The sequence below is a fragment of the Durio zibethinus genome, chromosome 5, assembly GCF_047325235.1.
Source record: "Durio zibethinus cultivar Kanyao isolate XHJ-2024 chromosome 5, ASM4732523v1, whole genome shotgun sequence".
Lineage (NCBI taxonomy): Eukaryota > Viridiplantae > Streptophyta > Magnoliopsida > Malvales > Malvaceae > Durio > Durio zibethinus.
This window is the reverse complement of record NC_143166.1, coordinates 3103814-3126584: the sequence shown is the minus strand read 5'-3', so window position 1 is coordinate 3126584 and position 22771 is coordinate 3103814. Positions and strand designations below refer to the sequence as shown.

The 22771-nt window shown below is 32.7% G+C and overlaps 2 pseudogenes across 1 annotated transcript; both read left to right on the top strand.

The window, feature by feature from the left end:
- Nucleotides 1-3118: 3118 nt before the first annotated feature.
- On the top strand, nt 3119-7960 carry LOC111281495 (putative potassium transporter 17; annotated as a pseudogene). The gene is made up of 7 exons (XR_016342089.1): nt 3119-3296; nt 3584-3804; nt 4248-4631; nt 5186-5446; nt 6061-6113; nt 6192-6561; nt 6986-7960. The product of XR_016342089.1 is annotated as a putative potassium transporter 17 (transcript).
- Nucleotides 7961-11257: 3297 nt separating this feature from the next.
- Nucleotides 11258-12933, top strand: LOC149518683 (zinc finger BED domain-containing protein RICESLEEPER 2-like; annotated as a pseudogene).
- Nucleotides 12934-22771: the final 9838 nt, after the last annotated feature.

Genomic DNA, 22771 nt, shown 5'->3' with positions numbered 1-22771 from the left:
GAGGCCTGAGGACATTGACCTGAGAGAGGTCGAAACTCAGTCATCAATTAGATCATAGAAACAGAAGAACAGCATCTTTGCTACTTGCTTATAAATTGAGGATTCTTTTGTTGTTATAGGCCTTTTGAGATTTATAAAAGCACTTGAAGCAATCAATAGGGGAGAATATGAGTGAATCCATTGTTGTCGTCCTTGCCTTCTTAATGAAACACAAAAGCATATAAATCCAACAATGAGTCATCCAATATAGTCAACATCCTCATCTCCCAAGGCTGCTATAATGCCATATATCTTCCTGGTTGATTTGTCGTATTATCAAAATTCAATTTTTTATCGACAAGTAGATAGCTTAATTTGTTAAAGTTCTCATCTTTAATTAAAAGGTTTGGATTAAAGTTTTATTAGTCATATGAAATATACGATTTTTAATTATTTACCGAATAACTTATCTATTTTATATTTTTTTTATAAAAAATCAATTTTTAATTATTTTAAATACTAAAAAACCTATTCATGTGCTGCTGAATATGCCTGAATTATTGATGATACAGTAATTGCAATTTGTCAAAAATGGTGTCAGGTCCTGCTTGTTCAGGTTACTTTGTCACTAAGCTAAATTTTGCTGTTTCCATTGTGAATAAACAATTACTAGTACTAATTTTTAGGTATAGAGGGAAAATGGGTACCTTCTAAAATTCAAGAAATGCTCCAATCATTAGTGTAATGTCATTGTGGTTGGGTGATATCTGTAGCTCAAATTCTTCAACATCTACTGCCTACTTGGCTTGGGATTGTCTTCTTCCGTTTGAAACTCCACTTATCCCCAGACAAGATGTGAAACTGGGGACCCCACATTAAACCTAAAATGTTCCTACCTTCTCTTTATTCTCACCTGCACCTTAAATCACCACCATTGAACACCTTCGAATTTTGAATGTGGGGGAATTATCAGACAAATCCGACGGTGGTGATGGAAGGCAGAACAAGTCATGAGAGTGAGCCAAGCACTTTCTCACAGCTGTATGTTGGAAAAAAAGGAATGATGGAGATTTAGGGTTTTTGTCCATTTATAATATGACTGTAACTTTTGTTTTAGGTGAAGAAGCCTTTGACATTTTTAGATTATGTATACCCATCCTTAATACAATTCCAGATTGGGTGGACCCCATTCAGATTTTTCATAATTATTTTATTAATTTGAACTTTTAAACTTTTAAACTTTTAATTTAAAAAAATAAAAATAAAGAAATTCTCATTGTTTAAAAAAAAAAAACTAATAATGACATGCACATATATTAACATGATAATACGAATGAGATGTATGAAGAAAATAAAAAATGATCGAAAATTTAGAGGATTTTATTTTTATAATAGTAATCTTTTTATTTAGAGAAAATATTAAATTAAATTCTTTGAATATAAAAAAATATATTAATATATTATTAAGTTAAATGTTCTGATATAGTGAATTTTAATTAAAAAGGCATGAAAATAAACTTTAGAAAAAGATTGAAAATAAAAATATTATTTCATTGTTTTGATTTGTTATTGGAATGGAATATTTGCATTGACATTAAGCCTATCTTTTGGAATATTTCATTTCAAGTATTTAAACTTGAAATTTTTAGCAAATATTTTTAAAGTTTTTTTTATATATTTAAAAATATTAAAATTTAAATTTTTTTATTAAAATTAAAATTTTAATAATTTATCAATAATTCATATGATTAATGATAAAAACTCCAAAGTTTAAACTATAACGATATATAATATGGGAAATCTAAAAAATTATCAGAAAGATTTGATCTAGTGTTGAGCGTATGGATAGTAACGGATTAAGTCGAGAAGGTTATTACTCGCTCCGAATCCAAATCGATTATATATATAATAATTGAATTCGATTTGATCAAAATTTTTTCATAACTGAATTTGACCTGACTTAAATTATATAAAATTATACTTAATTTGATTTGATTCGACTCAATCCGAAATTAATAAAATATTATTTTTTAAAAATATAAAATATTATTTTAATATAAATATAAAATTAAATATATATAAATATAAAATTAATTAATTAATTAAAGAAATAAATTTTTTTATATGGCAGATCCAGTAGGATTGAATTTGCTTAAAATTTGATCCAAACCTGATTTCCATTTTTTCCTTTTATTATTCGACCCGACCCGAATACTCAAATTAAAAAAAAAATTAACTCTAAAAAATAAGATGGGATCAAAATCCGCGAATACGAGTCAAATTGTTTTCTCTAATTAAGCGTTGATTATAGATTTTGACAGATTCGTTTTTTAATGGGCTCCGTATTATAGCAAGTTGGGTTTGCCCAAAATTTCAGTCAAAGCCCAATCTAGTCTAACAACCTAACATCTAAGCCTATCTATCCATTTGACCATCCTGATCCATAAAAAAATATAAAAGATGGAGAAAAAATGAGACGAAAAAAATCAATCGGTCACTTGATTATTGACTTAATTCAATGCAACAAATCAATTGATGCACATTTGCAAAAATTAAAAAAAACTACCGATGTAAAATCTTTCGTTTACCTTTTGTTAATCTTATTTACTTACGTTTTGCACCGAAATATTTAATTTAATGATAAACTTATATATAATTTTTAATGAAAAAAAGTTAGAAACAACAAAAAAAAACTAACTTATTTTCAAGATAACTCATTAATTTAATTAAAATTTATAAATTATTAAATTTTCACTTAAGAAATTTTTTATCCCTGCCATTCATCCATTATCAGTTTTAACTCTCTCTCTCTCTCTCTCTCTATATATATATATATATATAAATTTGACTTTGGGTCAAAGCCTGACTTATTCAAACAAAATTTCAGTCAAAGGGCAAAAGATTCCTGAACTCGAACTCCAAGTGCACGTGCACTTTTTTTATCCAATCATATTATGCGACGTAGCAAATTACTTTCCTAAAACCAAATCCCGATATTTCCGTATAGTACAATTAATTTGTCTTAAGACACGTCAGCCACCATACATATTTGTGTCCCCACCGCGTTTCATTTAATGTTTCACGTCCTTGGATCTTTGTATTGCATGTTTCTTTGTATTCTGGCAAGCTGAGCAACAAGGCAAAAGCTGGTTATATATTGGAAGTGGTTATTGATTCTGCTTCTGCCAATCCTCATCACTTGGACTCTCTTCACTTCCCTCACGACTGCACCACCAATACCATGGTTCAGTCTATGGACAACAATGTTGTTTCTCATCACTTCTCATGCCTATTACTCCGGGTAGATTGTTCTTGCGGTGGGTTGTTTCCAGTTTTGAGTTTCTGGGTTATGCTTCCATTATCTTTGTTCTCTCTCAGTTTCGATCGGAATTCTTTTTAGGCTGTAATTGGTTTTTCATGTTGCAATTTAATCACTCTTCTTTTTCTTTTTTTCCTGTTTTTAAATGGACCAGAAAGTTCAGATATTGCAACCTGATTAGTCTTGACTGGCTTACAAATTCGGACAGTTCTATTTTTGTCTTTGGTTTTTGAAAATATAATGGATTTGAATCCAAATTTATATATTGACTCAATTGTCTTGAAGTCAGGACACTGGTAGATGTGGCAATCAGTTACTTGGGTGCAAGACTCTAGGAGTTGTATTTAGAGGGCTTGTAACATCCCCTCTGTATGCATATCCATCAATGCACTTAAAATCTCCAACTGAAGAAGACTACTTGGGAATCTATAGCATTATGTTTTGGACTCTTACACTCATTGGGGTTGTCAAGTATGCCAGTATAGCTCTTAAGGCAGATGATCAGGGTGAAGGCATGAAACAAATTTTCTTGTTAACATTGCAAATCTTTGTGATTGTAAGCTAGCCAGCATAATTTGTTCTGTATTTAGTTTCTGTATGTTTCCATTTCCAAGACCCTTTTTTTCTTTTAAGCAAGATAAGTGCTTTAAATAATTGTTTTATAATTAGATGTTCTTTTTTCACTTGCTGGCTTTAAGAGCTTATTTTTATTAGTTTCTTGGATGTGCTCATGCTTGCCCTCATAATTGTTGGGTTTGCAATGCTGCTCAATTTAGTTTGATATATATGATTGGAATTTTAATCCTCATAGTCTAAAAATTTTCACTAACTAGTTTCTTTGAGATATTATCTTGCCTTTTCATTAAGGTAGCCTAAAGTTTTTCTTTATTTTTTCAAGTACTACTGAATATGATTTTTCTTGACTTGGCCAATAACTGATTGGATGCAGGTGGAACATTTGCCTTGTATTCTTTACTCTGTAGAAATATGAATATCGGTATTCTTTCTTCGAAACATTCTGATTTAAAATCTAGCCAATCACGCCCTGTACTTCACGAGGACAACAAGGGGAAAACTAGACTTGGAAAAGTTTTTGAAAGAAGTATTGTTGCTAGAAGGGTGTTGCTTTTCATTTCCATGTTAGGTACATGTATGCTAATTGGTGATGTTATTCTTACTCCAGCAATCTCAGGTTTGTTTCCACAATTATTTCTTTGTTCCTGTTTCCTCAGTAATTATTTGAGGTTTCTTTTTTACATTAGCATTCCAAATATTTTGAGAGTGCTGTCAGCAATGAATGGACTAAGGCCACCATTTCCTTCTGTCAACAAATGTAAGTATTTTAAGCTTTTGAACTATGGGGATGTCGTTGCCTTTCTACTCAGCTATACTCAAATAAGTTGTTCCTGTACTAAATGTTTTAGTCTTACCCTTGTTAGATCGATGCTGTGAGCAGAAGCTATCATTCTAGAATGGCAGTCTCTCAATTAGTGTGTTTTTTTGTGTTGCTAAAGTCTAATATTCCATAGAATAACTGTTAAGATTCAAAAATAAATATATAAATAAAAAGAAACAAAAACCGCTACTATCATACCTGTCGGATTCACTTTTACTAACCTTCTTTTTGGTTTTTTAGGGGGGGGGGGGGGGGTGTGTCCTACGACAAAAGCTATCATATGGAAAAGTTAAATAACAGCTTTATGAAATATTTTGAGTTTAATCTATATCAGATAACAACTTCATTGACTATAATCTAATTTCAGGTTAAGGATTATTGTTCTTTCTAAGGGGGCATAAATTGTTAAAGTGCTCATGACTCAATTTAGTACATATGTGTGATCAATCAACTTCCTTTAGCTTTACAAGTTGCTGATTTGTGAATTGCAGCTTTAGTTGAAACACTTTCTCCAGTAGTTCTTTTGCTTCTGTTCGTACTGCAGAGGTATGGAACCTCTGGAGTGAGCTTTTTGTTTTCCATGATCATGGGTGCCTGGACCTTGAGCACTCCCCTTGTTGGAATTTATAGCATTATACATCACTACCCCAGCATATTCGAGGCTTTATCACCAGACTACATTATCTATTTCTTTTGGAGAAATGGAAAAGAAGGCTGGCTGATGCTTAATGGTACCATCCTCTGCATCACAGGTAATTCTTTAATACATAAGGTTCTGTGCCATCATTGTTAAATAAGCTACTGGATTGTTTCTATCTCATTTGTTTACTTGTATGAGATTTACCCAATTTTTGAGCATGGCGAGCACAGAACCACAACCTGCACACCGTAAATTATGGTTATAAACCTTGACTATATCTTTCAAGGAAATTAAAAAAGACGAGAAGAAATAACTATTGCTGGGGAAACATTTGTCATCACTAGATGTGAATGCTGTTATGATAAGCTGGGATACTGCCATAACATGTGATAAGTTGCATTCATGGTTTCATCCTGGCTCTTTCCTGTAATAACATGTAAACGCTTCCACTCGTCTAGAAGGTGGCACAAATCACATCCATTTTAACTCAGGATAGAGAATAGGATGACAGTGCACATGAGTAGAGACTAAATTTGATGGTAGAAAATGAATTGCATCAGTACCTTAGATAAATTCTTCAGTTGCATCATCGGATGCTTTCATCTTTGACTGAAAATTTGATGGATAGGAAGCACACACATTTGTTTTCATCGTTTAAGCTTTTGTTTCGTTGTCAAACATAAACCTGATTTTAATACCCTTTTATCTGGTTAAAATTTTATGTAGGTTCTGAAGCAATGTTTGCAGACCTGGTTCATTTTAACAGAAGATCCATTCAGGTAAGTATGTATAACATGTATCACATCTTAGGCTTCCTTTTCTGTGTCTAAAATGGCTTTCTCACTCCTTTCCTACAGATAGCTTTCTTAGTTACAATACATCCATCACTGGTTCTGACATATGCCGGACAAACAGCATACCTGATCAAGAATCCCAATGACGGTATAGATGGATTTTACAAGTTTATGCCAAAAACAATTTACTGGCCAATCTTTATCATAGCCACATTGGCTGCAATTGTGGCAAGCCGGTTACTTATATCAGCCACCTTTTGTGTCATCAAGCAATCTGTTGTACTGGATTACTTTCCTCGAGCCAAGGTGGTACTCACATCTTCCAACAAAGAGGGAGAAGTCTACTCTCCAGAAGTCAATTACATCCTTATGGTTTTTTGCATTGCAGTTATACTTATATTTGGAGATGGACAAGATATCGGAAATGCTTTTGGTATGGTAAAAAAAACCTTCAACAGTTTACTTTGATTGCATTCAGCAGCTATTATTAATTGCTTAAAATTTTAAAAAGCTGTTTTCTGATTATTAACCAATTTTCTGGTACTTATAACATCTCATTTCTTCGGTACCATATAATGTTAAAGAATAGTTGCTAATGCTAATTAAAGTGAAGCATTGTTGTTATCTTCATAAGCAATGGTGTTTCTGATGTCATCTTGATATTATTATTCACCTTTCAGTTCAAATATGAAATTCCATTTTGCTATATATTTTAACCTAAGAAGCATCAAAACCACTTTTTTAAAATAATTTTTTCTCATATTGTGCAACTTTGTTTTCTCTAAGCAAGCCATTAAACATTTTCTTATAAATCATACTAATTTATAACATCTTGCTTTCGGGTGTTGTTAGTCTAGTCATGCTCATCACAACTATACTGCCGACACTGGTCATTATCATTATATGGAGAACACCACCATGGCTGGTTGCACTGCACTTCATAATCTTTTTTACAATGGAAGGCATCCTCGTGAGTGCGGTTTTGACAAAATTCCTGAAGGTGGATGGATTCCATTTGCCATATCTTTCATTCTTGCCTTCATTATGTTTGGTTGGTACTATGGGAGACAGAGGAAGATAAAGTATGAACTAACTCACAAGATTGACTTGGGAAGACTTGGAATGCTATTATCTGACCCAAGTGTGCAAAGAGTGCCCGGATTGTGCTTCTTTTCCACAAATATACAAAACGGATTGACTCCCATCCTTGGACATTATATTCAAAACATGAGATCGCTTCACAAGGTCACTATTTTTACAACACAAAGATGTTTACTTGTTCCTAAAGTTGCTCCACAACAGAGGATTGTGGTAAAGAAATTAGGCCTTAGAGGAGTTTATGCGTGTGGGATTCGGTATGGTTATGCGGATTCCCTAAACCTTGAAGGAGATGAATTTGTTAGTCAAGTTATGGATAGCTTGCGATTGCACATAGAAAACTGTTCTAGTTGTTCACCTTCCGATCCTTCACAGGTTCAAGAAGAGATTTCCGACCTGAGTGAGTCGAAAATGGCTGGCTAATTCATGTTCGAGGAAAGGCAAGGTTTCACATAGGCAAGAATAACAGCTTGTTTGATAGATTCATGCTTGCCTTCTATGAAGTGTTGCACAACAACTGTAGGTCTGCACTGCCTGCTCTAGGGGTACCGCTACCACAGCGACTTGAGGTTGGGATGTTTTATGAGGCTTGAAGTGGCGATTGCAACAGGCTCATCAGATAGAAGTTCATTTACCATGAAAACTTGCTGTATAATAAGCTGTAACCAAGCCAAATCAGATTGTGGGTTGATTCATTTCCCAAATTATTTCATACTAGTAATTATTCTATTACACATGAAGACGCTTTAACAGCATTCTATGATAATGCAACAGTACAGAAAGAAAAAAGAAAAAATATTTTCCGACAACTGACTATAAGAACAACCCTTTGTTAAAAATACATTAACCCTTTGCTTTGTGTTATCGAAGATGAGTTTTGTTTGGTTTAGATTGGGTTTTGGACACTGATTTTTGTTGGGTTTGTATCTTTTGTTGGACTTCTGCCTACCCCTTGTCCAATCCCCTTGTTATTAGAGCCTTCTGTTTCTGTCTTATATCAAACCTCTCTCTTTTCCCTTCATTCGTTCATGTTTTTCTACGCTCCAAAATTTCTCACTTCCTCTCCCCGTCTCTCATCTCATCATCCAACATTTGCCACCCAAAATGAAAAACATCGGCATTTGTCCTACGTTTTTACTCCTTGGAGTTTTAATCCTCTGTTGTATTTCCCATGTTAGATCCGACGCCTCCGACCACCATTACAAAGATGGTGACCCTTTCCCTCTCTACGCCAATAAGGTCGGCCCTTTCTAGGAGTGTAAATGATACATTAGTACTCGCAAGCTATTCGGGTTCGATTCGAAGAAAACTCGAATTCGATTCGAAGAAAACTCGAATTCGATTCGATTATTATCGAGTTGAGCTCAAGCTCGAGTAGCTCGACTTATTGATGGAGTTGAATTCGAGTATTCTTATATCCGGCTCGAGTAGCTCGCGAGCCTAATCGAGCTTTTCTATTATATATTTATTTTTATTATTTTATTTATAAAATTACTTTTTTACCCTTAGCTTAAAAAAACCTAAAATTTTATTTTCTTTCTTTCTCTTTTCTCCTTCAGTCTTTCTCCTTGTCTCTCTCACTCACCAACAGCCCTACTTGCGACGCCTTTTCTTTCCGAATCCCACTCCATTGTCTTCCAAGCTTGTTCCACCCTTTCGAAAGCCTTTTCTCCTCTCTTTAAAAAGCTTGAACAGAACCCATTCGATGTTTGCTGCAGCTTCAGCAGTAGTTTCAACAGAACCCATTCGACGTTTGCAGTAGCTTGAACAGAATCCGATCTTGAACAGAATCCATTCAACGTTTGCAGCAGCTTCAACAGAACCTGATCTTGAACAGAACCCATTCGACGTTTGCAGCAGCTTCAACAGAACCCATTCGACGTTTGCAGCAGTTTCAACAGAACTTGATCTTGAACAGAACCCATTCGACGTTTGCAGTAGCTTCAACAGAACTCATTCGATGATTGCAGTAGCTTCAACAGAACCTGATCTTGAACAGAACCCATTCGACGTTTGCAGTAGCTTCAACAGAACCCATTCGACGATTGCAGCAGCTTCAACAGAACCCATTCGACGTTTGCAGCAGCTTCAGCAGCAGCTTCAACAGAACCCATTCGACATTTGCAGCAGCTTCAACAGAACCTGATCTTGAACAGAACCCATTCGACGTTTGCAGCAGCTTCAACAGAACCCGATCTTGAACAGAACCCGATCCTTCAACGAAGCCCTGCTCGTTCCACCCATTCGACGTTTGCAGTAGCACCCATTCGACGTTTGCAGCAGCTTCAACAGAACCCGATCCCTCAACGAAGCTCTGCTCGTTCCACCCATTCAATGTTTGCAGTTGCACCCATTCAACGTTTGCAGTAGCACCCATTCGACGTTTGTAGTAGCTTGAACAGAACCCGATCTTGAACAGAACCCGATCCCTCAACGTAGCCCTTTCTCCTCTCTCTAAAAGGTAAGCTCGTTCCACCCATTCGACGTTTGCAGTAGCTTGAACAGAACCCGATCCCTCAACGTAGCCTTTTCTCCATGACATACTTTTTGAGTGCCATTTTTTTATTAAATGTTTTTATGTTAGGCTTCCAATTCATGCTAAAAGGTGGTTTAAATAAGAATGCCTTAATTAAATACCTTTATGAATGCCTAAATTAAATACCCTTATGAATATTGTGGGGATGCAGATCGAGAACAACAATGAAATGGGGCAAGGTGTTATAACTATTTGTTAGTATTGATATTCTCAATTCTGATTTGTTTGTCAAACACTATCATATTATACTTTTATTTTTGTTGCAAACTTGTGAAAAGTAGTATGTTCTTTGTGAAGTTGCATTTAAATACTGAATTTTGTAAACCAAAAATCTCTATATTATTAGCAAGAAAGTAATTGAATTTGGGCCACTTCAAGACTTGCACAATACGTTTTATCAGTAGAAAAACTTTTGGATGGTTCATATTATTTAACAAAAAAAAAAAGGTCATTGGCTCTATTGTTTTTAGTCATAATCATAATTTGAGCTTCCATATAGTTCATCACTAATTTATTGGGGACTGTTTAATGTGAATACTTTTCTTCTTTATGCATATTAGATTTGTTAGAATATAACCTGACACTTATTTCTAATGAGATTGAGTTAATGTTATATAAATACTAAATAGGCATGTATAATTGTAAAAATTAATAAGAAATATTCATTTTAAGAAATTGATTTTAGAAATTGAAATTATTATAGAAGTAGGTAATCTTAAATTTATTAAAATTCCTACAATATTAGTATATTTTCCCAAAGAATAAAATTTTATACTCTTCAAATAATTTGTTCTCGCAACTTGTTTAGCATGTTTCTGGCAATAACATTTACCGCACATGTTTCTAACAACTTGTTTGCATTATTATTTGATCCTAAAATTATATTATTGTTTTGATTTGTCTTTTTTTTTTTTTTTGCTATAGGGAACTAAACATGTCATCAACCACATCGGATATCTCTTCTATACCAGTTCAGCCGACAATAAATTCTTTTACTAGTCGAATTGTGTCAGATGATGGTAATGATTCAATGAATGAAGCTTTAGATGCCACTAATGGTAACACAGATAAAACACCAGTCATTGATGCCAATGATAGAGAATGTGATAATGCTGACCCTAAAGAGTGTGAAGAAAGTAATGAGAAAAAAAGGTAAAAGACATCTGCTGTTTGGTTAGAATTCAAAGAAGTCACTCTTTTTGATGGTTCCAAAAAAGGAGAGTGTGTCCATTGCAAGAAGAAGCTAGCAATAAATACAAGTAAAAGTACAACTCAATTTAAGAGGCATTTGATAACTTGTGTTAAGAGAAAAAATTTTCAAAATCAACAACAAATGATCAACTTTCAGCCAGTAAATACATGTGGTGATGTACAGATACTACCTGCTCTCACAGATGGCAAGTTTGATATGGTAAAGATGAGAGAAGCAGCTGCACATTGGATACTTATGCACGGGCATCCTTTTTTGATTATAGAAGAGGAAGGTTTTAACATGATGCAAAAACATGGGATGCCTGAATGGGAAAAGGTATCACGCAATACTATTAAAAAGGATTGCATGCAAGTTTATGAAGCAAAAAAAAAGAAATTAAAGGCATTGTTGAAGACTGTTAGCAAGATTAGTTTGACAACAGATTTGTGGAAATCAAGTAATCAAAAGATTGAGTACATGATTCTTACAGCACACTTTGTAGATTCTAATTGGAGATTACAAAAGCGTGTTATTAGCTTTGTTCACATACCTTCTCCTCGTCGCGGTGTTGAGATTGCTGATTGTATTTTTAAGTGTCTAAAGGAATGGAGAATTGAAAACAAGGTGTTTACACTTTCTTTGGACAATGCTTCAAGCAATGATGTGGCGATTAGAATTCTTAAAGACACTTTTTCAAGAAATAGGATGTTGCTTTGTGGAGGAAATTATTTCATGTTCGGTGTTGTGCACATATCTTAAATCTCATGGTTCAAGATGGCCTTTCTGAGATTAAGAATGTGATTGGTGATGTTCATGAAAGTGTCAGTTTTATTAATCAAAATGAGGCAAGACTTAACTCATTTTCTGATATAGTACAACAGTTACAGTTACCTGATAGAAAACTCATTCTCGATTGTAAAACACATTGAAATTTGACATTTGAGATGTTGTCGATTGTAATTAAATTCAAAGAAGTGTTTCCGAGACTCAAAGAGCGAGAATCTCATTATGAATGTTGTCCAAGTCATGAAGATTGGGAAAAGGTGGAGAAAGTTTGTGAGATTTTAGAAGTTTTTAATTTAGCCACTAAAATCATCTCTGGAAGTGATTATCCAACTTCAAACCTATTTCTGAATGAAGTTTATCATGTGAAAGTGTTGTTGGATAAAATGATGAATGATGAAAATGAATTTGTTCAAGCAATGGTTCATAAGATGAAGAGTAAATTTGATAAGTATTGGGGAGAATGTAATTTGTTGATGTCTATAGCAGCAATCTTGGATCAAAGGTGCAAAATAAGGGCGATTGAGTTTTGCTTTCCTCGAATGTACCCTGATAGAGAAACAAAAAAAAATATTGCTAAAGTTCGAGATGCCCTTTATGAGATTTATGATGAATATGCTTGTAAGTATCAATTTGGCAATGAGCATAGTGCTGAAACTCAAGTGCATGATAATGGTATTAGTGGTATGAATATATAAGCTTCTTCTTCTGGTTGGTTTGAATTTGCAAATTATGTAAAATCAGTTGAAACTGTTCAACCATAACAATCTGATTTAGATGTCTACCTAGCTGAAGGCTGTTTTATCTGTGAAAGAGATTCCACTAAGTTTCATGCTTTGGAATGGTGAAAAGCGAGCACTTTGAAGTATCGTATTTTATCCAAGATGGCTCGGGATATACTTGCTATTCCTATCACTACAATGGCTTCAGAAGCTACCTTTAGTGCAGGAGGTAGAGTTATTGATACTTATCGTGCTTCTTTATCTCCTGACACAGTGCAAGCATTACTTTATGGAGGAGATTGGTGTCAGAATCTTCATGGAGTGAAGAAGAAGAACAAAGTGAGTTTTTTTTATTATTATTTTGTTATTAGGTGACTATCATTGCTTTAATCTAATTTTTAACTATTATTTTCCTTTACTTTATCTATATAGAAAGAGAAGAAATCAATTGAGATTGCACTCAAAATACCCTAAAGTGAGGATATCTAATGTCTTCTATACAAGTATGAAATATTATTATTAAATACTTTTAATTTGTCACAACATTACTAAAGAAAAATAGGTAGTAGCTAGTCTAGATTAAGCTTTTTGCATTATAATTTACGAACCATAGGTTAACTAATGATAGAAACTCATGTTAAGGTAATTGACAAGATACTGTTTATATTTTTTTGCTCTGATTATAAGACAACTGACAAGATAAAATCCATGTTGATGCTAATGTTAAAAATTCAAAGTTATTGATCATTGTAATAATATTACAATCTTTTTCTTGCATGGGTACTTTTATCGTTATTCTTATTGTTAATTATAATTTCTTTGTTTTGTAATTATTCTTTTGTATAGGTTTATTGAAAAGCAATATGAGCCCAATGTTCATTTGAAGACATAATATTGTGAAGGCAGCATATGTACTGTTGTTGGTTTGTTGTAACTTATTTGTGAACTTATTTTCTTGGATATTTAATATCTTTCAATTAGGATTTTAATTTCTAAGTTTCATTATGTCTTATATTTGTGTGTTGTATTTGAATCATTTAATGAGACTTTTATTTGCTTAAATTTGGTTGTTGTGTAAGTTATTATTATTATTATTGTTGTTGTTGTTGTTATTGTTGTTGTTGTTATCTTGAAAATATAATATTTATTAGGTTTGATAAAAATTAGTTGTAAAAGATCTCGAGCTCGAATAATCGAGTTTTTTTTCGAGTATAAAAATCAAGCTTTTTTTTATATATTAATCGAGCTTAATCGAGCGAGCTCGAATAGCTCGAATTCGATCACGAATCGAGTTCGAGCTTGAAAAATGAAACTCGATCGAGCTCGAGCCGAGTATCGAGTCCCGAGTTGTGAGTCGAGCTCGAGTTTGAGCTTCTCATTATTCGGCTCGGCTCGGCTCGTTTACAGCCCTAGCCCTTTCCACAACCTAAGGTAACTTAGATCTGAAGGTACTCATGCTTCGGATCCCCACTTAATGCCCTTTTTTCCCCATTTTATAAGACCGCGTTTGGAATAGTGAACTCTAATCTCATTACATCCGACACTATGTATTTGGTTTATTCGTAAAATTAACATGTTTTAGTTTGGTTTGTTTGAATTCAGTGAAACATATCGATACTTTGATCTGCCATTTTGTTCTTTAGGTTTGGTTTTGGTTTTATGTTTTTTTAAAACTAGATCTTAAACAATATAATTCAAATTTAAAACTGTTATAACATCTAAGTCTGCGGAACTATCGCTAGACATTGATTTAGGAGTCATCAAAAATCTTTTTTTTTTAGATACAATTGATCACCTAACTAAATCTGTTCTTTTTAAAGAGAAATTCTAAGTTTGACTTAGATATCTTTAAAAGGTAGATTCAATGTCTGCGAAAATAAAATTAGATCTGGAAGCACGGTTATATGTGAAGAAGATTATAACACTCCCACAACGCCTATCGAAAGTTGGTACAAACTTGATTTCACGTTATCCATTAAGCTTTAAAAATTTTACCAAGTAATTAATTGTTGGAAACTATTCTTAATTAACTCCAATATTTTTGATAGAAAATTAAAAAAATTTTCTTACCTCAAGAGTATGCAAGAAAACTATTATTTCTCTTACAGTGGCTTCGTCGTCAGATTGTTTAACATAAAAAAAAATAAGAAAATAAAAAGAAATAATGCTTCCACCTTCTATGGGAATCTCTTTTGTTGTTTTGTTTCATTTTTCTTTAAAAAAAATTCATACCTTTATATAAGAAAAATTGATACTTTCAATTTTTTCTTAAAATATTTTTCTTTAAAATATTTTTCTTTAAAAATTTTTATTTTCAAGAAAAATTGATACTTTCAACTTTTCTTCAAAAATACATCTTTGAAATTTTTATCATTTAAGAAAGATTGATACTCTCAATTTTTCCTTAAAATGTTTTTTTTTTGAAATTTTTATTTTTGAAGAAAATTGATATTTTCAACTTTTTCTTAAAAATACTTTTTTTGAAATTTTTATTTTTTAAGAAAAATTGATACTTTTAACTTTTTCATAAAAATGTTTTCTTGAAATTTTTACTTTTTAAGGAAAATTAGTATTCTTAATTTTTCTTCAAAAATTTTTTTTTTTGAAATCTTTATTTTTAAGAAAAATTGATACTTTTAACTTTTTCTCAAAAATATTTTTTTTAAAATTTTATTTTATGAAAAATTGATAATTTTAACTTTTCTATAAAGTAATTTTTTTTTTTTTAATTTTATCTTTTTATTTTTCATTTTTTGAATTCATTCAAAAAGTAATATATAAATAATAGGCAAAATAACAAGGAAAATACCAAAATAAATTACAACTCGACTCAAGATCATGGCTCGGCTTTACACATAGGAGACTGTTCAGCTTGTGGCTCAAGCTCCACTTGAAGATGTGGGCTAACAGCTCGGGTGGCAATGGAACACAAGCTGGGTTAATAAAAAGACGCAGGTCAATTGAATTTTTAGCAAACGAAACGATGTCGTTTCATGCAAATATAAAAGCACAAAGATCTGTTGTCACCATCTGATTTTTAGTTTCTGCCCCTTTTTTATAAACTTTAGTTTTTAGAAATACATAGCTGTAAAGTCCCAAAGGTTTCAAGATTTCGGTGCCAGTGTTGCCTTACGCCATCTTTGTTGGTCTCCGTCGTTGACATCCATTAATCATCGCTCATCGGCCATCACCCAATTACCGATTTACTTTAAAACCTTGCACCATACTAGCCTTGGCTTTTTCTTTCATATATTCTAGCTGGAATTTCCAGAAAATCTTGAAATTGGTGTAGATTTGAAATCAAAATCGCAATCTTCCTCCCTCTTTACTAGTCTAATGTCGCTGCCCCTGGGTATGTTGTTCACATTTTTCTTAATTGCCGTCTGACCAATTTTGAAGCTCCAAAACAAGCTAGATCGACCTTGATTGGGAATATTAAGGAGAAAGTCTCTCATCTATTTCTTTTTTTTTGGATTACTTGTGTGACTTTGAGTTTGGGTGTTTAGTAACGATCGAAAATAAAGATAGCTCAAGTGGTTAAACTTTAACAGTGGGTGGCTTTACTGGATGTCGATGAATTCGTTGGATTTGTGGTTTAGGAGAAGGTGAATTTAGTGAAAGCTATGAATGATTTTTAGTTTAGCAATAGGGTAGTGATTAGGTGGCAGACTGCAGTTTGAGAATGCAGCCTTTTTTGTCAAAATTTCCTACCAATTTACTTATGTTTGCAGGATAAGGCTATGGTTGTAGCAATTAAATATGGGTGGCTATGCAAGTGGAGTGTGGGTAGTATTCTTGGTACCTAAGTTTTTACAGCAAGAATATGATGCTGATGGATGAATGAGGTAACTGTGTATGTCAATAGTGTCATGGCTTCTTGATTGCTATTGGGTTTAGGAATGGTAATGTGTTTGTGTGTTTGTGGTTCTTGATTCTGGAATTGTTGCTGGTTTGGTAGTACACTCAATGGGTTTTTGTTAGGGTTGAGCATATATCGGTTCTAACCGATTTAATCGATCGAAATTATGAAATATGGTCATTTCGGTTCGATTTAATCGGTTTTCGATTATAATCAGTTTTAAGATCGGTTAAATTAGTTAAATCGATCGATTATTAATTTTTAAAATTGATAATTGAATTAACCGAATTAACCGATCTTATAATAACTAAGGGTAAATATGTAAATTCTCTTTAAAAAAACCTAAATTTAACTTACCTTTTTTATAACTCATCCACCCAGCCATTTGCCTTTTCTGCTCTTTACTCCTCCTCTGTTGTAGCTTACCGTGTCTCTACCCTTTGCAGTTTGTTCTCTTTCAATCTCCTGCATCTTTGCCTCCCTCTTACTCTCTTGCTTGGCTACTTGCCTCATAATCTCTTGCTCCTTCTAATTTGCTACACAAGATCCATAGTTGTAGAGATCAATCTGCCCAAGATGCCATCGTAAGTTCTTAAATCTTAATAACCTTTATTTTTTCTTTTAGCGTGATGTTTAGAGTTGTATTCTTCTTGTATGTTTTAAGCTAAAACATAACCCAAACAGCCAAACCTCAGCCCCAGGGTGTGCCTACGGTAATGTTTTTTTTGCTGGTATTTTTCAGTATCTTTTGTTGTTTACTTGTTTAGAGTGATTTGATAGATGGACACTATCTCTAGCCTGGAAGGAATAGGTATAGGACTTTCAATGGCTTGTTTACTCCTCCAGTTGATTGACTAGGTTCTGGAACAAAAGGATCAAAAGTCAAAACCTTCCACGCCCCACGTTGGATTTACAGTATCTGTAATAAGTCGTGAAAATACTCCTTTTAGTCGAAGAAAGCACTTTAACTTATAAAAATGAAAGGAGCAAGATTTTTAATAACAGTTTCTGCCAGTTTCGACTTGCTTCGCTAAATTACCAAAAAAAAATAATAACTATTCGGACTAAGATGATGTGGACAGTGGACTCAAGAAAAAGTAAAAGGAAATGTTATTTTCTAGCATGAAGGTCGACTGGGGAAACCAATTAATGTGTGGTGAAGCGCACCTTTATCAGATTGATGAATTTTATCTGTTGATTCAGTTAAGTCTATTCCCCAAGCAGAATTTAAGCTCTGCAGTTATAAGGATACTGCAAATGCAGCTAGAGACCAGACAACAAATGCTACTCAATCAGCTCAATAGTCTGCTCAGCAAAGACAGCAGTAGACTACTGGTTTCTTGCAGCAGACTGCTGGTTTCCTGTAGCAGACTACTGGTTTCCTGTAACAGACTGCTGGTTTCTTTCAGCAGGTTTCTTCTTTATCTGTCATTCCCTTTCATCAATTCTTTTACTTTTCAATAATAATAATACCTCATTTTAGGGTACATTAAACAGATAATTGATAAAGTTTACGTTATTTTGAGCTTTGGTTAGGAAACTAATGAAATAGGAATTCGTACTATTGCAGACTGGAGAGCAAATGAAGGGCATGGCTCAGGGTGCTGTGGAAAGTGTGAAGAACACACTTGGAATGAATGAGAAAAAATGAAATCAAAGGATTGATGAGATCATTTGGTTATGAAATGAGATGCAGTTTTAATAAATGCAGATTTTGTTGCTTTCTTTTAGTAATTTAGGGATGACTGATGGTATGACAACATGGTAATGATGTGGACTAAGACGATTCGAGAATGGTCCCACAACTCACAAACGAAAGAACAAATAGTTTAAGTGACTTACACCTTGAAGTAGAGTGTGTAAATACTGGATGTATACATAGAAAAATAAGTTTAAAACATAACTATTCGGGAATAAAGATTTTAAAGAAATCTATTGTCAGAGATCTAGCACTTTTAAGTTTTAACTTTCTTACTAGATCTAGCAACGAATTAATCTAAATTATGCTAGATACTTAGATTAAAAGTTAAAATAAATTAGCCTAAACTATGCTAGACACTTACATTGTTTGTTGATAAAATAAGCAACTAATATATAGTTTGATTAACAAACTATTTCATTATTTGAATATCCAATGTGTTTAATAATTGTGTGAATATTACTTTATTATTTTTTTATTATTTGAATATAATTTTATTTTTATTTATTATTTTAATATAATATAATTATTTATTTTTTATTGTTTGGATATAATTTGATCACTTGCTTTTTTTTTTTTTTGAAAATGTCAAATGAAGTGAATGATATGATTTTGGATTCTACAACTAATCAAACACAATTGGCCTCTCAACTTCTTGCATATGATGAGGTAACAAAAAGTGCAACTATAAATTCCAAAGTGATGAGACGAGCATCTAAGCCATGGTCAGAGGTATGGGACCACTTTACTAAATTTGTTAATGAGGAAGGTAATCGTAAAGCTATGTGTAATTATTGTGACAGAGAATTTTTTGCTGATCCTAAAAAGAATGGAACCACCGCTTTAAAGAATCACATGAATTCTTGTAAAAAGGTTCCTTGTGTTAGTGGGGATGATGGTACTCAAACATAATTGGTGTTGCCGTCAGGAGGAGTGGAATCTTTAGGCACTTGGAAATTTAATCAAGATGCTGTTAGAAAAGCTGTAGCTAAAATGATCATTCTGAATAAGTTACCATTTAGATTTGTGGAGTCGAAAGGATTTAGGCATTGCATGTCAGTTGCATGTCCTAGATTTCGTGTACCATCACGATGGACAGTTGCTAGGGATTGCTAGCAGCTTTATATTGATGAAAAGACTTATTTGAAGCAATTCATGAAATCATCTTTTACAAGAGTATCTCTTACCACTGATAAATGGACCTCATTACAAAAGGTCAATTATATGTGTCTTACGGCTCACTTCATAGACAAAGATTGAAAACTAAACAAAAAGATATTAAATTTTTGTCCCATTTCTAGTCTCAAAGGTGAAGCTATTGGTAAGGCGGTTGAAAAATGTTTGCGTGATTAGGGGATTGATAAGATTTTTACTGTTACAGTTGATAATGCTAGTTCTAATGATGTTGCAATTGCATATTTGAGGAAAAAATTTAACAATGCTGGAACTAGTATTTTGGGAGGCAAATATCTTCATTTAAGATGCATTGCACATATTGTTAATCTTATTGTTTGTGATTGATTGAAGGAAATGAATGAAACAATTGCTCGTGTTAGAGGGGCAATAAGATATGTGAGACAATCACCTTTCAGGTTAGCTAAGTTTAAAGAGTGTATTGTGAATGAACATATTCAAAGTAAAAGTTTATTGTGTTTGGATGTTAGCACTAGATGGAATTCTACTTATTTGATGTTGGATGCAACTTAAAAGTTTGAAAGGGCATTTGATGCATTTGATGATGTTGATCCTTATTATAGAAATGAGCTTTTGATGGGAGATGGGGTACCCGATCAAAATGATTGGGCAATTGTTAGGAAGTTTTACCTTTTCTTGTAACAATTTTATGGTCTCACCGTGAAAGTTTTAGGTACTTCTTACGTCACATCTAATACTTTTCTTGATGATATATGTGATGTTTATTCCACTTTGCGAGAATGGCAATTAAATCCTGATGTTGAGTTGAATGCAATGGCAAAGAGAATGAAGGATAAATATGATAAGTATTGGGGAAATATAGAGAAGATGAATATGTTGGTTTATATTGCTTCTCTTCTTGATCCTTCAAAAAAGTTTCTTTTTGTTGAATATTGCTTCATGAAAATGTATTCTTCTGATGGAGCTTTATTGATGATTAAAAAAGTACAACAAGCAATAAAAGACTTATTTAATGAATACAAAAGAATGTTAGAACCTCAGTCTGAGCAAGTTGGTGAAAGTAGTCAAGTGAGCCAAATGTCATAGCCCACCGATGATGAAAGTGGAAATGGAATGACAAAAAAAAAGGAAAGCTTTAAGTCCAAGTACAAGAGGTATAGGATTGAACATGGCAAAGATGAACATAAATCAGAATTGGCTAAATATTTGAGTGAGGAGCCTGATGATGATGATAGTGATGACTTTGATGTTTTAATTTGGTGGAAACTTAATAGCCATAGGTTTCCTATCCTTTCCCATCTAGCTCGTGATGTGTTAGCAATTCTTATATCCACAGTTGCTTCCGAATTTGCTTTTAGCACTGGTGGTCATGTGCTTGATGCATATAGGAGCTCTTTAACTCTTAAAATTGTGCAAGCCCTTATTTGTGCTCAAGATTGGTTACGTAGATCTTCTAATCTTGATTCATTTCAACCTGAAGATGATTTGATACAGCTTGACAAAATGGATTTAGGTAATATTTTATTTATACTATCATTTATTTTTTAAGGATTATTATTTTTTATTTTTTTATTTGTTTAAAGCTTACTTTTGTTATTTTTTGTTTATATATTTTTAGATTTGTCAAAAATTGCCTTAGATCCAGTAATTGATTAAAACAAAGGTGCATGGACCTTTTGAGGTAATTTTATTATTAATTTCTATGAATATTTACATTTAAAAAATATTTATTGTATTCATTGACAACTAATTAAGGTTTTAATCTTTTTAACATTTTAGGAAAAAATGAAGGATGTGCACCAAAGTTATGGGGTTCATGTATGAAGAATGCTGTTAAAACTTGGAATGTCCTTTAATTAGTTTGTTTTATATTTTTTTATGAACTTTTATATCCATTTGTCAACTTGGAGTGTTCTTGGCTTGTTTTATGTTTTGTATGAGTTGTTAGCTCAATTTGTCAACTTAAAATGTCTTTTATGTTTTGCACCAAAGTTATGAGATGCATATTTGCTTGATTTGCTTTTTTAAGTTGGCTTGTTGATCCTTGAAAACTTGTTTATGTGTTGAAATGACAATTATTATGTATTGATGGCTTTGTTGGTTATTTGATATATGTTAAAGTAATACTTTTTAAAACTTATTGTTTAATTTATTTTGATTAAATAAGTTTAAATGAGTATTTATTTGTCTTTTTTCTTGTAAAATATTGTAGAAATTATTAAATTCTTTAGTGATTTAGTTTGAATGGTATGTCAATTTGAGTTTTATTATATTGAATTTGTAGCTAAATAATTATTCAAATAAGAGAAAAAATAATGAAAAATTCGATTATTTAACCGAACTAACCGAATCGAATTGATTTTTGATCGGTTCGGTTAAATCGGTTAGTTAAAATTTTGTTAGTCGGTTCGGTTACTGATAAAATAAAAATCGGTTAATTCGGTTATTGATTTTTTTAGATCGAATTAACCAAATTAACCGACTACACACCCCTAGTTTCTATGGTAAAAGTGATGGTGAAAGTAAAAATAGTTTATGGTTCTAACAAGTTGGTTGATGGACTTAGGGGTGTGCTCAAGCAAAAATGTTAGCGGGATAAGGGGAATTTTTCTTTGTGACTATTGTAATCTATTTTTCACCCCTCATTTGTAGTGTAATTATTGTTGCTTAAATAAGCATCCAACCTTCATGAAATTCAAGATTAAAACGTTATCCAATCCAAAGAAATTTCATCCCTTATCTCTCTTAATTTCAATTTTGAACTCAACAACTTTATTCTCAAATTTCAATTCAAATAATGATCTATCTCCTGAAGTGAGGCAGACAATTACAAGTATTTTGGGTCTAAAGTCCAAAGCAAGCCCATAACTCAAATCCAAAATCGAATGGGCTAAGCCTAAACCCAATTCTATCTAACCTTAGATTCAAGGATCATTCGAGATGAAATAAAGTGTTTACAGTTGTCATTCTTTACATAATTTCTGTGAAATAAAAATTGTGCAAAGACGTAAACACCCATCATGACCTTATTCAAGAAAAAAAACACTTTAGGTGTAAATTGAATTGAGTTTAAAAATGAGATGACCTGAAGATGGATCTGGCATAGGCCAAGATCCAAAATAAAATGACCTAGATGGAACTGAAGTATAAAATAAATAACTTAAACTAAACTGAAAAAAAAGATCTGACATATGTCGAAATCCAAAACATAATGACCTGGATGGAACTAATGTCTGAAATAATTTAAACTAAACCAAATGAAGATCTAATGTAGGCCGAAATCTAAAACAAAATGATCTGGATTAAACCAAAGTTTGAAATAAATAACTTGAATTGAATTGAAAAAGGATCTGGCATAGGCTGAAATCCAAAACAAAATGACCTGGATAGAATCGAAGTCTGAAATAATTTGGACTGAACCAAAGAAAGAATGAGCATGGGCCAAAATCCAAAACAAAATGACCTGGATTGAACCAAAGTTTGAAAATAATAACTTGGACTAAGTCGAGAAAGGATTTAGCATAAGTCGAAATCCAAAACATAATGACTTAGATTGAACTGAAGTTTGAAAAGAATAACTTAGACTAAGTTTGAAAAGA